Source organism: Meriones unguiculatus, chromosome 6, assembly GCF_030254825.1.
Source record: "Meriones unguiculatus strain TT.TT164.6M chromosome 6, Bangor_MerUng_6.1, whole genome shotgun sequence".
In the NCBI taxonomy this organism is placed as follows: domain Eukaryota; kingdom Metazoa; phylum Chordata; class Mammalia; order Rodentia; family Muridae; genus Meriones; species Meriones unguiculatus.
In genome coordinates, this window is record NC_083354.1 from 82189886 (window position 1) to 82208213 (window position 18328).

Below are 18328 nucleotides of genomic sequence, written 5' to 3' on the forward strand. Positions count from 1 at the left end.
GATAACTCTGCTTGATTAAAAAAAAAAAGGAGCCATAGTTTAGTTTTTTGTTTTGTTTTGTTTTTGTTTTGTTTTTAATGGAAACTTTTGTGTCAAGCACAGAAGCCACATTGACATCCCAAATGAAAACTACCCCGTCACTCAGGAGGCATTCCATTTTGGATGAATTCTTGATTTGCCTTCTGTGAGTTCATGGATTTTTCGCTGCTATTGCTAAGGCAATACTATTAACATGTCAGAAGAGGTTCCTAGAGCAAGAGTCTCAGAGTGTTTTCAATTCTTAATGGAAGACACCAGACATGATTTTAGACTCTGACTTCAATCATGCTTAATGCTGTGTGTTAACTAGTGTGAAAAGAAAAAGCTCCTCTGTGCTAAAGTGATTGTATTTAATCTACAAGGGGGAAAAATGGTCCTGATATTCTATCAGGTTGATTATTTTCTGTTGTCGTTCAGGTTTTCTACAAAAAAATTAATAAAGGGGATATGACCCCTTGTTGTCATATTTAAAAAAAAAAACTTTTTAATTTACATTTCTTATCCTTTTCTCCCTACTCTACCCCAATCCCTTCCATCACCCCAACACCAGGTAGCAGAGAGAAAGGGTTCCTTGGAGGCAGTCCAATCCTCATTTCGGGGGGTGGGGAGTGTCTCCATCTTCCTGTTTAACAACAACAACCAGGAGCAGCCTTGGTCTTTCTCTGTCTCCACTCTCTGGGCTCTGGCATTTACTCTCTCTCCAGAATGCTCAGATTTAAACTATCTGCAGCTGCCACAGAGCTCCTCCCAGAGCCCGCATGAAGCAAATAGTCTGCTGCTGTGGACCATCTGAATCACTCCCACATCCTACACCTGGGATCAAAACAAAACCATGTTTATATCCACAACAACTGCTACCTTAAATGTCAAGATCAAGTTTTACTTTAAATCCCTCTGAATTAAGAAAATGCACAGAGCCTCCACTTGGACTCTTCCTCAGCTGCTTGATCACTTTTATCCCTTCTGTGAAGACAGAAAGAGGAAGCAGAACATGCATGATGTCTTTGTGGCAGATGTAGTTGGCCCTCCCAGCACCTGTTTTCTGAATGAAGCAACGAAGCACCTGCCACTTAGCAGGACAAGCCTAGCCCAGACCCTGGCCAGGAAACGGGTGTGGGCCTTGCAGAGAGATACTGAAATTGCTTTTGTCTCTTTCCTTCCTAATTTTATCTCTGTAGATGTTTCACTGTTTCCATGGACTATTCATTTCTATCCCTACCACTACCTCATTTTTTTTTTCAGTTGGGTATTCAACCAAAGGAAATGAATAAGAAAAACAATTATGATACTGAAGAAAAAATAGATTCAAAACTGCCATATGTGAGGCCCTTGGGAGTCCCTGATTAATTTTTATTTTCATCGTTTAGTTCTGAGCTTGGCCTGTTTCAGTAATGTGTGAATAAGACTGGTCATGAGCTGGGTTTGCTTACAGCTCCAGGAAAAAAAAAAAAAAAAAAAAAAAAAGAATAAGCTTAACTCTCACTCTTACTGTGATGGGTTCATAGGAATACAAAGCCATGAGCAAATGGTCTCTAGCTATGGACCTTTGTCACACAGCAATTCCCGAAATAGGAGGTCCGATAGGTTTCTGAGCACAATCAGTTAACCTGGCTCTTCAGGCACAATTAGTCATGCCTTTATTGGGCATTCTTGTTCTTTCTTGGGTTCATGTTTATCTCCACATCCTACATGTTTGAAATGTCAGCTCCTAAAAATGTCATCAACTCAGAAATAGTCACAAGAAAAAAAAAAAAGGGATCCCCAGGGGTACAGTTAGAAAAAATAGATGCCAACAAAATTGTGGCAAAACTACTTGTAAAAATTCATAATTAAGGGGAATCATGATATGTTGGGGAAGACTAGGAAAGGTTACACCTAGGACAAAGATGCGATCCGAGCCTTAGGTTAAAAGGTTGGATGGGGCTGCATGGAGTGGACAGGAGAAGGGAAGGCATGGCATTTATTTTATAAATGCAAGTTGACAGAGGTGAGTAAGTTTGAACAGGTATACGAAGGTGACAGAGTCTGACTGAAAAGAGATTTCAGGGAAGAGTAATGACACATAATAAGGACATGTTAGGGAATGGAGAAAAGCATCAGGATTGAGGCTATACCCTGTAGACTCTAGAAAGTCACTGAATATTTGGGGGCAGGAAAGTGGCATGGTGCAAGATATCCTTGAAGATGATTAATGTGAATCAATGGCCACATGGGCATGAGGAGGATTTTTCTAGTCTTGCTATGAGGCCAGGAGGTCTTAGAGAGGGTGGTGGCTATGATAATGATAGGAGAAAAGTAGATGACCACTGCCAAGCATATTTGATTAAACTCTGGTGACTTCCTAGGGACCTTTTAGGAAATGCTTGGTAGGTATGCATTTCTTCTTCTTCTAAGGATTTTCTCCCATTGCCTTTGACAATTGGATGATCTATACTTCACTGGGATGCCATGCGTGTCCCAAGACTTAAAGTGGGTCAAAATTCATAATGGGCAATACTGAACCTCTCAAGCCACTGCTAAAGCATCTCTAGGGATGCAGGGTCTTCTTCAAATGGAAGAGACAACAACAAACAGAACTTAGAGGTTGAAAGGGAGCCTTGGATGAGAAACGACTGGCTCTATTATTTTTTCCTCAAGTTAGACTGTGGTTGATTGCTACGACACCAAGAAAGAGAAAGTTTGTTTGGATTGGGTATCATTTTTATGCTTTCCTAATTATTCAGATTGTTCAGGGCCATTGTCTTTCTATGCCTGGACTTAAGGAATGGCTCAGCCAAGAGACACCCCAAATAGAAGTTTCTGTTCTCTGCAGTATCTCTCTGTTAAACTGCCTATTAAGCAAATTGGGCATCTAGCAAGAGTAGCTAAAGCAGTCCTGCAAATTTCCACCATTTGTGGGTCTCAAACTCTCTGGACCTGGCCCAAAAGACCTCAGGTGTCCTCAAAGGAGAAGAACCTTGTTTCTAAGAATGTTCTCTTCAGCTTCCCCATTTGCTTCCATGACAGGCATCAGTGGGGTGACAATTAGGTGTGGTGGGTGGGCATTTCTGTGGGCTGGCAGCCTATTTTAACTTCCAACTGTGGGAGTGAGCTTTAACTCTGTGCTAAAATTAAGGGAATCCAGCAACTCCTGTGGTTATTTCAATCAGCTCCCACTTATTGAGAGGCAGAAGCAGAGTTAAGTAATAATATGGTAACCTTGCCAAGATGCAAATGAAATGCGGAGTGGTGCCCAGTTGGATCTGAAGTCTCTTCAATGATCTAAGTAGAGAGCCAAAGCAACAAAAGGGCTGCTGCTGGCTCACTGGGGGCAGGGGAACTAGGGGCATGGAACAGAATCCCTGGTAGCTCCTTTAATGCCAGGAAAAAAAATGAAGGGAGAAGGAACTGATTGGTCTGGAAATTCAGGCTCCACTAAAGAAATGCCAAAAGCCCCAGTGGTCGGGAAAGCTTGTTTTAATCTGCCACAGGAGCCTACCCCAGAGCCAGGACATCCAGCCCAAACTTGGCCCCCAGTATTTGAGCCTACAGTGGAGTAATGGATGTCATAATCATGCAGGTAAGCAGCTTCCCTGGCCACACTGTGAAGGATGCTGTTCTGACTGGCTCCGCTGTGAGACAAAGATTTTTCTCAGCTGAGAGAGCAAGAGGCTGTGATGCCAGCTCCTGGTTCAGACAAGGCCGTCCTCATCAGCAGACAGTGAAAAGAAGGCATAGGTAGAACTAGATGCCTTGAAAAAAGGTTCTGTCCAGGATGTACAGAGTGCCAGTGGGTCGACAATACCTACACCTTCCCTCCTGGGTTGGAGTTGGAGTGAGAAAGAATGAAGAGCTGGAGTCTGAGATGGCGAAGGCAGTGTGGGTAACTATGGACCAATCACACAAGCTTTTGGATTCTACAGGACTTTTCCTCTCACCTTTCTTCTTCCTAATGGTTATCTTCCTTTAGATGATTAAGTTGAGTTGAGGTCAAGTCTAACCAATACTAAAGGGTCACATAGAGTATCAGGATCAGGATCATGAGTGGCTGTCATGGAAGTCTGCCCAACACATACACTATCCTTCAGTCTACCTGCGAACCAGAAAAGAAGCAAGGAAGAAGACAGATATTAGGTCAGTCCCTGGCACTAATATGGCTCATGGGGTGCTCAACTCCACCTGTACTTACACAGGAGTTTTCAAAGCTAGACACCCCCCCCCCCACACACACACACACACACAAAGAGTAAAATGGAATTGGCAGTTTGAGCAGGGAGAGCCGAGACATCTGTACTTTTAAGTCTCTTACCACATGATCCCAGTGAGCAGCATGGCTGACACATGCTGACTCAGTCTCTCCCGAGAAGCTCAAGTAAGGAACCGAGACTAAAGATTTGACTAGCAGAGTGGCGGAGAGGGGGGGAGGGGGTAGCTCTGGGTGCTGCAGGTAAAAAAAGCAAGCATGCTAAATGCCATCTGACAGGCTCGTTCCCCCTTCACAGGTGGGCTCACCGGCACACCCTCACCAATAAGGCAGCCTGCCCTGATGACCTTGGAAACTCCTGCCCTGTGCACACACTGCTTAGTCAAGCAGCTCACAGCAGGACACAGAGATCAGCTCCAAAGTTACCTTACTGATTTCACTGACCTATTCTTACTCTCATCTTCTGTGTTTTAGTAAAAAGGTAGAAAGGATTTCACATACCGTTGTTTAAAAAAAAAAATTTTTTTTTGAGCAGCAGATCCATTATTGGGTAGTAGGACTGATCCTGTGACACTGCCAACTGTAAGGATGCCCCCTCAAGTCCAAAGATGGGCATAAACAGCCCAGGGTTCATCTTTCTGCCCCTAGAAACTCACCCATCCTAGTCTCCACTCTCTCTAGACCATAATAGCTTTTGTACCATCAAGGGGCTAGGGCTTAACATGTTACTGTGGAGTTTAAGCCAGTGGTTCTCAACCTTCCAAATGTTGTGACCCTTTAATACAGTTCCTCATGTTGTTGTGACTCCCAACCATAAAATTATGTTTTTGCTACTTCATAACTAATTTTTCTACTGTTAGGAACCGTAACAGTAAATATTTGATATGCAGGATATCCTATATGCCACCCCAAACAGGCCGAAACCCACAGGCTGAGAACCACTGGTTTAAGCAGTCACCTTCACTACTTCATCCTGAAACTGGGACTAAACAGAAAAATGAGCAGCTTCCACACCATGAATGAATATCTCTATTTGATAAATATGTATTGAAAGCCTGCCCCATACAACATCATGACAGTATCCAGAGGACTCAACAGTGGGCCAAGGGGACCACAGTACCCGTGCTTTATCAGTCAGTGCACTTTAGGCATGTGCACATGTGCGTGCGTGTGTATGTGTGTGTAATTACAGAAAGAAAGATGACAGTCACTGAATCCTGAAGACAGGATCATCCAACATGCTGTCTGCAAGCTGGAGAATCAGAGAGCTCAGAAGCTCTTCAATCCAAGAATCTGGAACATGAGAACCAGTGAAGCTGTCTCAGCCCTAGAGCTGGAGACCTGGAGGCCTGGAAGCTTCCGGGAGAACTGTCCGCATGCCTCTGCGTTGAACGGCTGCAGAGGTAAGAGCTGGCACTTCATGGGCGCTGGCTGCAGTCATGAAGGGGGGAGCTTGCACACACTGCCTGGCTTTCTCTTTTTTTTCTGTTTTTATTCCATCCACACCCAGCCCATTGGATGGTGCTGATCACATTCAGCTTGGGTCCTTTCTGCTCCACTGCCATCCTGTTCTACGCATCAATTGTCCTGGAAAGTTCCCTTGTAGACGAATCCAGAAATGTGCCCTGGTATTCTTCAAGGAATTTCTCAAACCAAGCAAGTTGGAGATCAAAATTATCCAGCATACTTGCCAAATCACAACTGTGATGTGTGGTACTCATCACAGGGGGAGGTGTTGGGCAGTCTGATTCAGGACTTGGACTTTTTGGAATGTCACAGAGGCTCTTCTTCAGGAAGCAATGCTTGAGGTGAGATGGGAAAAGCAAGGAAGTAACAACACAGGGGTTGGACCGGAAGAGTCATCCAAATGGACGAGGTCCTTGGAGTAGATGCTGTGGGCAGACAGAAAATATGCAGGGGGACTGAAGAAAGAACTGATAGCCAACAGGGACTGGGGGAGGGCAAATGGAATGGACAGATGAAACACTAGAGGCCTTGTGGAAATACATTATGGCCCTTCCCACGATAGAGAACCATCAAGTGCTGTATTTTTAACTGAGTAAAAGATTTGGATGCCAGAAATAACTTCCAATGGAGGGTCCTTCCTGCACCCAGTGAACACCACTAATCTACATTTGGGCTATGGAACTTGGAAAGCTCATCTTGAAGCCTGGAAAAGCCCCTCTAACTATCCCCCCCCCCAAAAAAAACTTTTATTTTCATTTTATCTTCTCATCTTAAACTATTCCTGGGAACCCACTATGTTCTAGGTGCTGCCTTGTGGCCATTGCTCAGAGGAAGCTTGTACCGGGGTGATAAAGAGGAAGAGCAACAGACACACTGCAGGTAGCCTGCACAGCTCCTGATATCTCCAGCGCCTTCGTGCACCCAACCCTGTCAAGCTTATATCAGTTGGTGAGAAGTTGAGGGAAACAAAAAGAGACAGTGACGGGTAAAACAAAGTCCTTGTTCTTGTGGCTGCCAGCCTCGGAACATGCGACAGTGACACAATACGAAATAAACATACACACACAAGTCAGAAAATTACAAATGCTGTAGAAAATGAAAGGGAATACGCCGTGAGAAAGAACCTGGTATTTCATAGACAGGAAGGTGTCTAAATAAGTGACAGTTGAGCAGAGAGCACAGCAGGAAGCTATAGGGAAGAACAGCTTCTAGGAACAGGTATGGCAAGTGCGAAGGCTCTGAGGTGGAAACAGGCTTGGCATGTTCCGGAACACAATCAGGGAAGCTGCCGGGAGGGGAGGAGGGAAGGCATCGGGGAGTTAGGAAGGCACCGGGGAGTTGGGCAGTCAGGTGAGCTTGCCTCTTGAGAAGGGGCGTTATGGTGGCTGAAGACAAGGGTGTGGCTATCAGAGGCCCTGTAGGTCACAGTGAAGAGCTGGGATTTCATGTTGCCATAGGAGAGCCAGCATTTGCAGCAAAGCCTTGTGCAGGATTGTTCAGCGCTGATAAAGGCAAGGCTGCAATGACAGCAGCACTCTGGAGGAGCTGTTCAGCTCATTCTTTATGAGGAGTGACTTTAGTGAGCTCCTAAACGATTGGGAGTAGGAACCAGACAGATCCATGGGAGAGACCATCTCCTGGAAGAGAAAATAATACTAAGAGGGGCTGAGCGTGACATATGCCAGAAAGAGTAATTGGAATATGGTGTGAGAGGGAGGAAGGAGTAGGTGGGGGAGCAACTGAGGAAGTGGAAGTGGATGGGGCCAAGCCAGAGGCCTTTGGAGGCCAAAGTCAAGCATCTTGAATTCTTTTCTAAATACACCAGGTGGATTTGGTCAGGTTGCATGTGCACAAGTGACGCCACAGTGTTTGTGGGATTTACTCTGACTGCTGTGTTGGGAAGAGACAGTAATAGAGAGTGGGGAAGGGAGGCAGTAGGAAGTCACTGCCACGGGTGAAGACAAAGATGGCAGTGGTCTCGCTTGAATACATATAAGACCTAGTTTGGATGAAGCCTAGTTTGGATGAAAAGCTGGATATGCTTGGTGATACTTTGCATGTGGAAGTGAGAGCAGCAAGAGAGCGGGATCAAAGATCTTCCTGCTTCTATTTCTTTTGTTAGTTCATCTGTTGAGAGGACTGGTTGAAAACGTGGGGTATTTCAGAAGCTGTCTTGATGAAGAAGTGATGCTATCGCTCAGCCACTATTGAGTAAGGTGGCATAGGGATACATGCAGCCCTGGGAGCAGAAAAAAAGAAGGGAAGCCTTGGATCTCCCTGGGGAACAACAACATCACAGCCATTCTCCCTAGATTACTTCTTTTAAAAAAGTTGTTTGTTTGTTTGTTTGAAGACAGAGTCTCACTGTGTAGCTCTAGCTGTCCCGAAACTTACTTTGTAGACCAAACAGAAATCCACCTGCCTCTGTCTCCTAAATGCTGGGATTAAAGGCACGTACCACTATGCCTGGCTTTTAGATGACTTCTTACTTTTTTTTTTTTTTTTAGGGTTTATTTTAATTTACTTATGTGTCTCTGTGTGTGTGAACATACATGCAGGTACCTGAGAGGCCACAAGAGGGCATTGGATCCACGAGAGCTAGAGTTACAGATAGTTGGGAGGTGAATAACACAAGCTCTGGGATCCTAACTCTTGTCTTCTGGAAGAGCAGTCACTGGAACTTACCACTAAGCCACGTCTCCAGCCCACTTCCTAATCATTATGAGCTTAAAATGAGCCATGTGTTTGTAAGTATAGACCTGTGGATTTCAGAGCAGGTAAAAATGCGCACAGCCACCACAGCAGTCAGGATACAGGCCAGTACCGTTGGTTAAAACTCTCTTATGACATCCCTGCGATCTCCTCTCAGTTTCTACTGCTTTGTCTTCAAGAAACATCACATAAATAGAATCATACACTTACATGATCTTTTGAGTCAGGATTCTTCCACTAGGGATGCCTTTCCAATTCCAAATAGATGCTTTTAACCACCAAATAAATATTCTAGTGTATGAACGCACAATAGTTTGTTAACCCAGTCACTCACTGAAGGACACTTAGATTATTTCCAGGTCTGGGCAATAATGAAGTGAGCCACTAAAAACACTTGTGTTCAGGCTTTTGTAAAGGGTAAGTTCTTGTTTCTCTGGAGTGCAAACTAGTGGTGGCGTTACTGAACTGCGTGCTTGTAAAAATGTCACTTCACAAGCAACTGTCAGACACCTCCAGAGTGGTTTTCCCAGGCTGCATTCCCACCTGCAGTGGATGAGAGCGCCCTTTGTTCTACATCTTTGCCAGCACTTGCTGTTGTTGACATTTTCCTCTTGTTTAAGCCAATCAAAAAAAAAAAAAAAAAAGTGCAACCAACTGTGATTCTATAATTTAATTTTAAAATTTCATATAAGTGGAACCAGACAGGATTGGCATGGTGTGGTAGGTTCAGTGATGTTATCAGCATGGCAGGATTTTCCTTTTCAGGGATAAGTAATGCTCTATCACACATACAGATAAACAAATACACACACACACACACACACACACGTCACAGGTTGTTTCTGTACCTTGGTCACTGTGAATATAGCGCAGTGGACACAGGAATAGTGATATATCTTCGAAATCCTGACTTCAATACTTTTGAATATCATTAAGCGGGATTGCTGGGTCATAGGCTAGTTCTATTTTTGAATTTTGAAAACCTCTGCATTATTTTTCATAATAGATACCCTAGTTTACACCCCTGCCAACGGCATGCTAGTGTCCTGGCTTCTCCACAGTCTCACGGACACGAGTTCTATCCTGCGTGGTAACCACCATCCCCACAGATACGAAGCGTCCTCTCGTCGCGGGCTTCGAAAGTATACCTTTATATTTTAATCTTTTATTTTTATTGTAGACAGCAATGTTTCATAGGAATAAAGTGTTAACCTGCACTCACACATCTTTTGATTCCTTTTTAAAAATACATTTTAATTGAAGTAAAATTACATCTCTTCCTCCCCTCGCTCTCTTTCTTCTAGCACCACCCGTGTCTTCCCTCGAGTTGCTGGCCTCTTTTCCTTTATTAATGCTACTTGCACAGACATGTTCATATATGTGTCTGCACGCATGGATATAGAAATACAACCCACTGGGTCCATTTTCTTTTTTGTGTATATTGGTTTCATTTTGGTTTGGAATTGCCTTTTTCTGATGGTTATAATTTTGAATGCCTACTCCAATCCATTGCCCATTTTTAAAATAAGCCATTTGGATTTTGCTTATGTTTGTTTAGCTACTGGGTTGCAGGAATTCCTTATGAGATGGGCAGTTGAAAAATGTTTCCTTCCACTCCGTGGGTTGCTTTTTCACTCTCTTTATTATATAGAATGTTTTTAATGTGATGTGGTCACATATGTCTATATTTGTGGGGTTTTTTTTTGTTACTGTTGTTGCTTATGCCATTGCCAAAACTAATATGACTTTTCTCTCTTTTTTCATAAATATTATATTTTTGGGTATTGCATTTCTGTGTATAATAATAGTCCTCGTTTTGCATAGAGAAGGTCAGTATCACATACCATAACCAGGTGGGACTCACCTTTTGAAAGCAAGGATGGTCCGACAGATATAAACCAATTAATGTGAGATATATGTTAGAATAATCAAATGACAAAAACCATACTATTATCTCAATAAGTGAGAGTAAATGTTGAAAAGGCAATTGCAAAATCCAACACCATTTTGTGGCTAAAGTTTGCAACATGGTAGATACAAAAGAAATTTATTTTTATACAACAAAGGCCATGTATGTGGGAGGCTCATAACTAATGTCATGTTCACTGGTGGCAAACCAGAGCTTTGCTTCCGTCATGAAGACCTAAGCCAGCCGGCCTACACTTTCTACTTTTTTTTATTCCACCTAAAACTGGAAACCCTACAAAGAACAGTTAGTCAAGAGAAAGAAGAAAAAAAATCCAAATAGAATAATGGAAAAAATAAAATTACCTCCACAGATGATACAATCCTATCTGTAGAATTCCCTAAAGATGCTACAAAATAAGAAATAGTTAACAATTTTAGTGAAACTGCAGGATATAAAAACAACATCCAAAATTCAGTTCTATACACTACCTATCCAAAAAAAAAAAATCACAATAAGCTATCCTCTTACAATAGCACCAAAAATAATAAAATGCTTAGAAATAAATGTAACAGCGGAAATGGAAGACTTATACATCAGGATCCATAAAATGCTGATGACAGAAAGCAAAAAACAAACAAACAAAAACCCACAAATAAAAGGTAGGACATTTCCCACTCATGAATTAGAAGTCTACTGTAAAAGTTCAGTCCACACAAAGCTGTCTATAAACCAGGCACAGTGGCCCTTTCCTAAAATTCTGTACTCAGAATGCTGAAGCAGGAAGTTCACTGCAAATCTGAGGCCAAATTTGGCCACAGAATGAGTTTCAATTAGCATGGGCTATAGAGTAAGAGCCTATCTCAAAGAGAAGAAGGAGGAGGAAAAAGAGAAGAGACACAAAAAAGCTATCTATGCAGATAATTCTGGCCAAAGTCTTAATCCTAATGTCATTTTCATAAAGCTAGCAAAAACTAATTTGAAATTCATAGGGAACTTAAGCATTCAAATCAATCTTGCCGGGGATGAGTGGGAAGCATCTTACTTCCTGATTTTAAAAGGCAAAGCAAAAGTATAAAACTTAGAGCATTATGGTACTGGCATAAAAACCAGCAGGTAGACCAATATATGCCTTGGATGAGACCATAACCAATCCAGTAAAGCTGCCAGGAATTCACATGGGGAAAGAGTGATCTCCTTAGAACTTTTAAAATCTCCTAGTATATATCTACAAAGATTCTTTCTGGGATTATAATTACAATATATCTCTAAATCAATTTAATTGACCTTTTTTCTATCTACTCTCACCCTTCCTTCCTCCTGTACTCCTTCCCTCCATCTTACCAGAAGCCTACCAGTTTTAATGATTTTCATAGAGTCAACTTTTGTGTTCCTTTCATTTTTCCTTCTGTTAGTTTACTGATCTTTGTTTCCAGTCTTTATTACTCCTTTGTCCTCCTTGACTCTGTTTAAAAAAAAAATGCGTAGGAGCTGTGGGTGAGGGACCGTTGAAGATGAAAGAGAAGTGGGAGATTTGTATGTTCTTTCTTAGTAGTTTCCTTTTCTGCTCCCTGCAGCATCATTCCCTGATCTCCGTGCCCCGGGATGTCCATTTCTTGTTTTCACACTGCACTGAGTTCAGAACAGAAGCATTAGAGGAACAAGAAGAAAAAAGGGCAAATTCACCACCAGTTTAGCCACACTCCAAATTTTAGCCTTTTTCTTTGACTTCCCTGTTCTCGGTTTATTTTTGAAGCTTCTTGTGTGTTTTTGTTTTTTTTTTTTCTTCCAGATTCTATAACTACAGTCAGTCAGAGCAACAAAGGTGAACATGTCTTTTCCATCTGCCGAGGACTGGAAATCCCTACCCCCTTCGTTTTTAAGCCGGGTCACAATAGTCCTTGGTATGTGATACTCAGGCCATCTTTTACCACCACCTACCACTCCATCTCTGCGAGCTCCATAAGAACCATGAACAAAGAGGATTGAAACAACCTCAAAGACCTTCATCCCCAGAAGTGGGAACATCCCAGATACTGAAGACGGGAGACAGGCATTGTATTGTTTTGTTTTGTTTTGTTTTGTTTTGTTTCCCCAAAGACCAACTGTTTCCTGCTGTATGAGAACAGGTACTTTTGCTCCGGGGAGAAAACTTACTAAATTTAGTCTCAGAGCATCGTGAGCAAATATGGTACATGTTGTCCTAAAGGCCTCCAAAGGATTTCACAAGCCCTCCTCCAGGCTAGACGGAAAAAAACCGCTTTTTCATAGAGAGAAAGCCAGATTTCCTAGTCTCTAAACTCATGCTTACACACCGTGTTTCCTTACGCTTGGTTGATTTTTCCCTAGTTTCTGGAACTTTGCAAAGAATCCAAGGTCAGCTTGAGCTGAGCATCCTTCCCGCCCTCGTGAAACACAGTACCAACTCTGCTGTGAGTCAAGGGGAATGGCCCAGTTACAAATGACTTTCTGTATGCTCTGCAGAGACACATGGAGAGGTGAAGCCTGATCCTAAGTGAGAACTGGTCATTCCAACCCCCCCCCCACACACACACACCACCCACATGAACCAAAGAAATCTTGTGTTACTACATAGGATCTGCTTTGAAAACGTATTCTAAAATTAAAGTCAGCATGGAAATGGAGAGGGTAGATGGCTCACATTGAATGGTCATTGTGTAGCAGGCCGGTTATCTCGCCACTGCTTATCTCACACAATGAAAGAGGATCAGATAAACACAGGCATAACCTCTGCCTCCATTGATAATGTAAATCATCCCTTGTTTCATTTGTCTTTCCTTCAGGCCAGATACAAAAGGCATAGAAATGAACAATTCATGCCTAAACACAGAAGAGCTTGAAAGCGGGTGAATGTCAGATGTTTATTCTGGGTCATCATTAAGGTCTTGAGTGGATTTGCTTACAAACAGCAGCTATTCTGTTGGTGGGAGCGGGAGAGACAGGGGTTTTGCCATGTGGAGACAGCTCTTTTAAAGACACACTGCCACTTTTCTGCTGTGCACACTAAGCTATATAGATAATTCTTTTTACAGGCTATCAAGTGTTGTCTCCTGAGCAGTGCACGGCGTAATGTGCTAGAGAAACAATGTGTTTTTTCTCTTCACTTTGTGGAAATGCCATTTTTCATTATCTGCTGAATGGGATCCTGCTGGAAATTGAGATGAGAGCAGAGATGCCCCTCCTGCCGATGGCCAGGCATGTCCTGACAAACACACAGCAAAGACCTCCATGGGAGCCTAGGGAGACCTCCCCCACAGCTCCCCCACAATGAAGCTGGCAGCGCCAAGCCCTTGAAAGATGTGGCTCCTTTCAGCCCATCCATTTCTGCCGCCCTCTGTTCTCTGCTGAGGGTATTGTGGGCTGTTGTTGTTTCTCTCATCCAGTCCAACCAAGGCCCTTCTAAAGAAAAAGCGCCAAGACAAACAGAATGAGAGCCTTGGGGACCCGGTAATGGGTACAGAGTGTGAGTGTGGTCATCATTCTACTGATTTGTGCTCAGATATGTTTTCTATTTGCTTTCACACTGAATGCACATTCTCCCCCTGGATCTCAAATAATCTGAACCAGGATAAAACCATTACAAAGTGGCGTTCAAACACCACTGTCTCTGTTGGAACTGAATGACTGATCAGACATTTAAATATGGAAACCAGGAATTCGGGTGAATTACATTAGTTTAATTGTTGTTGCTGTTTTAATAGTCAGGGCTGTTTAATCTTTCCTCTCTTGGAATCAGTCTCTCTTTCTCTCTCTCTTCTGTCTCTCTCTCCCTCACTCCCTCTTTTTTTACCCCCTCTCTCTCTTCACTGCTCCTTCCTTCCAATTTTTATTCACTTCAATGATTTGGTTTTTGGTTCAGTACTTCAGATCAAATCTGGGGCTTTGGGTATGGTAAGCACAGTGCCCTACCTCTGAGAAACACTCTTATCGCCAAAATTTAGTCTGGTCCCTGATGCCAAATATAAAGAAACAATTTCTACCTCATTCCTAACAGATGGGACAAGGAATGAAATTACAACCTAATTGTCAAGATCCCAGGTGTCTGGCTACCTTTGCCCTTTCTTTGTGTCATGATTCCAGAGGTAACCAACACCTCATGTCCCTAGTATCTGCTGCCCAACATTTTTGAAGTCCATCTCAGGAAAGAAAACAAAACAAAACAAAACTCCATGTTACAGGTGGGACGATTGCTTCAGTTATTCATCATCATTCCTTCCAGAAGATGGGTGGAAAAGCCCAGCTGGGAAATAAATCTGAGCATCCTCCACTACAGTGGGAAGGCCCTCCTCTGGCAGCTCCCCGCATGCCAGCCAAGCAACAGAATCCTGCCACCAGGCTCCAAGTCCCAGTTTAATGTCAACTGCTCGTTTCTCATTTAGTTACTCAAGGATCAAATGGAAATTATTCAATAAAAAAGAACTTAAAGGGGACCCCTGTGCCCACATAAACCTTAATCAAAAACGCTTGTTCAAATGCAGCTTCTTTGACCTGCCTTTTCATCCAGCCCTTCTACTCCATGCGAACATTTTGTGATTGAAGTAGGGATTTTCCCTGTCACAATTCCACACTCCCTCTCCTCTCAGCTGACCAGGATTTCACAAGGGTGATGTGTCAGGTTGTTGCTGAGGAACTGAAGACAGTGTCACAACTTAGCACCCTGAAGGAAATCCTTATCAACAGATTGAAAAAGGAGTGTATATGAGTGTGTCAAGTATAATGAGCATACTAAGAGTATCATGTTGTGTGTGCACGCTGTGGTTTCTGTCTGAAGTGTGGCTCATCTGTTGGTCACTACTTCTGCAGAAGCTGCTCTGGAGAAGCCTTGAGCTGCTGCTGCCTCTTCCTCACCAGCATTTGTACTTACCCACGTCAGTGCTGTCCACCTTCACGCTGTCTTGTCAGGGATTTATCACACTCTGACCTTAGTCACATCCTCTATTTAAGAGTAAAGTACAAACTTTGCAAAGTCTCCAATATTCTAGGTGTTCCGCAGAGGGAGACTGGAACATGAAATTCCTCCCACTTGGAGCACACCCACATCAAGGCTTCTCTGAGATCTATTTATCTTAGTCACGACCTCTGAACATGAATAGAAGAAGGTGGTGAATGTTCCCATGCACCTGAGAGCGGGGAATAGCAGAATTTATACAGTTACAATTACTAGGGAGAAGTAAGGATAACTTCACAATTCTTTTTTAAAAAAGAATTGTTTGAGAAGCTGCACATTTAAAATATGTCCTATTTTGCACCATTACAAAAGATCTCTGCATCTCAGTTTAGCTCCCCTGCTATTCATGTTGCTGATTTTGTGATTGTGAGACTAAGCAAAATGGGAAAATCTAACAGCAGATGATCCCACAAATGAATGGTACACATACAATGATAGATAAGTGTACGCCATGAATAAAGAGGAAATGGATACATACAAACGAGAAAGCGGTGAGCCTTTGAAAACAGAAGATAAGACTTTAATTACTTATATAGAAAGATACAGAGAGAATGTGAGCTGAATTTGATTGAAGGGAAATAAACTTCTTGTCAAATCCCTGGGTGCTGGGCACCACTTCGCTTGAACTCCGTCTGTTTCTGCTATGGTGCATTCAGAGTAACGCATGTTTATTCTGCCTAATTGAGGAGGCTGGACGCTAATGAGTTTTCTGAGCCCTGAGCACAGAGAATGCTGCATATGAAAGGGGAGCCATAGGGTACATGGAAATGGAAAAAGAGGGGAGAGAGAAGGAGAGAATGTTCTGGGAACATGGGAAAGTTCATTCTAGTGGGCTGGGAGGAATCCAGACAAGACAGGTTTTAGAAAGAGGTGATGTGGTAAGAGGACACTGGCCATCCACGTTAGAACTTAAACTCCAAGCCTAGAGTCTGACTCAGGCATGCACTGGCAAGCCAACATTGCTGGGATCTGCCCATCATGCGTGCTGCATGGAGTTCGCTTTTTGTTGATTATTTATTTGTTTTTGCTTTGAAAGCTGGTCTTGCTATGGTCTTGAACTCTCCTCGACCCTCCTACCTCAGTGTGGCAGGTGCTGTGATTGTCGGTCTGAACCACCGCAGACAGCTATACCAAATGTCTTTGCACTCTCACAGAGGTTATTTTCCTCAGTTGTCCTAAAAAACACAAAGCCTACACATGCACGCACTCTAAAACTGAGACTCCTCAATATCTGAAGTACCTAATCAAAACTGTGCAAGCAAAAACAATGTTTTCACTAATGCAGATATATTTTTGGTTTAAAGTAATGAAGACTAAATGCCTCAAGGCAAGAGCATTTAGAAGCATCGACGTGTGCCGATTCCACTCTACCCAGATGCCCAGAGACTGAAAAGAGAACTAAGGGATAGGATCTGTTCTTCGGGACATGACAGTAAAAAGATGGTGTAACAATGGTCCTCAGGTAAGCGTTGGCCAAACATGTCACAAAATAAGCCAAGTAGTCAGAGGTGGAGAAGAAAAAAAGAGGGTATCCTTGGGTAGAAAAGTGTAAGGAAAAATAATGGAGCCTTAAATGACTGGAGATTTTCTAGTTGCCTTGGATCTGCAAGCCACCATCTGGGGCTGGAGGGATCATTTCCAAGATGTCTTCTATATGTGGTTGCCTATACCTGATCTCTCTCTCTCTCTATCTCTCTTCCTCCCTTTCCTCCTCTCCTTTCTCCCCTCTTTCCTGTCTCTCATCTCTCCCCATTCCCTCCTTTTCTCTCCTTTTGCTCTTCTCTTTCCCATCTCTCCTCACGTCTCCTCTCTCCCCTCTCCCTTTTCTCTCTTCTCCCTGATCTCTGTCATCTGATCTGCCATGTCTCAGGTTCCTCACAGCATGGCAACTTGGGACTATACAATTTTTTACAAGGCAGCTTAGGTTTCCAGGACAGTGTTCCCAGAGGCACAAGCAAAAGCTGCAAGGCTTCCTAAGACCTTGGCAAAGCCAAATGTCACTTTAACTGCATTCAAACATTCCAACAGAACACACGGGTCAGCCCATGTTCCAGAGAATGGGAGTTAGACATATTCCCTCAGTGAAAACAACAGCAAAACGCATGTGCAGGCAAATGTAATATACCACAGGAAATAAAGAATAAAGTAGAATGGCGTTATGAGATATCAGTGCTAAAGAGGAAAGGTAATGACAGCAAGAATCAGGGCTTTGAAGGTAAGGCAGAAAAACTGAACACATCAGATTTCACTCTGTGCACTGTCTGCTGTGGACCTCTCTCTAGTTAGGAAAATGAAGAATTATAATCTTCGCAAGCATTGGACTATCATTCTCATCAGAAGCTCCCTGACAAGACACTTTGCTATCAAGGCACATATGATTGTAAAGGGCATATGTGTAAGCTCTTTCAGGCCACCATCTTAAAAGCAAAGAGCACAACAGGCAGGCATAGGCGTACCCTAGACAGAAGGAAGATGTTTTCCTGGAAGTCTAACATGCCTGCACTGCCAACCCAGAGTCTAAGCTGCCCGTGGATCATGACAGGGACCTGAAGTCTTCCATCACTTTTCTGTCTTTGATCTCTTGTCCTTTTGCACACATGAACACTCTTCACTCACAGAGAATACACAACTCTGAAAATGGCTGCTCCAGGCCAGTGTGGTCTCTGATTCCTACACGACTAATATGTTTTTCATCTCAAATAGACTGGGTTCTGTTTTGGTTTTTGGTTTGGGGGTTTTGTTTTTGTTTGTTGTTTGTTTGTTTTAAATGTATTTATTTTTTAATTAATTACAGTTTATTCACTTTGTAGACCAACTGTAGCCCCCTCCCTCCTCCCTTTCCAACCCCACCCTACCTTCCTCTTCTCCACCCATGCACCTCCCTCAGTCCACTGATGGGGGAGGTCCTCCTCCCCTTCCATCTGATCCTAGTCTATCAGGTCTCATCAGGACTGGCTGCATTGTTTTCCTCTGTGGCCTGGTAAGGCTTCACGCCCCCACAGGGGAAAGGTGATCAAAGAAGCAGGCCATTGAATTCATGTCAGAGACAGTC

General features: G+C 43.1%; 1 long non-coding RNA gene across 1 annotated transcript; it reads left to right on the forward strand.

Moving 5' to 3' along the window:
- Positions 1 to 11522: 11522 nt before the first annotated feature.
- Positions 11523 to 14758, forward strand: LOC132654538 (uncharacterized). The gene is made up of 2 exons (XR_009592165.1): positions 11523 to 13174; positions 13361 to 14758. It is a non-coding gene; the product is annotated as an uncharacterized LOC132654538 (long non-coding RNA).
- Positions 14759 to 18328: the final 3570 nt, after the last annotated feature.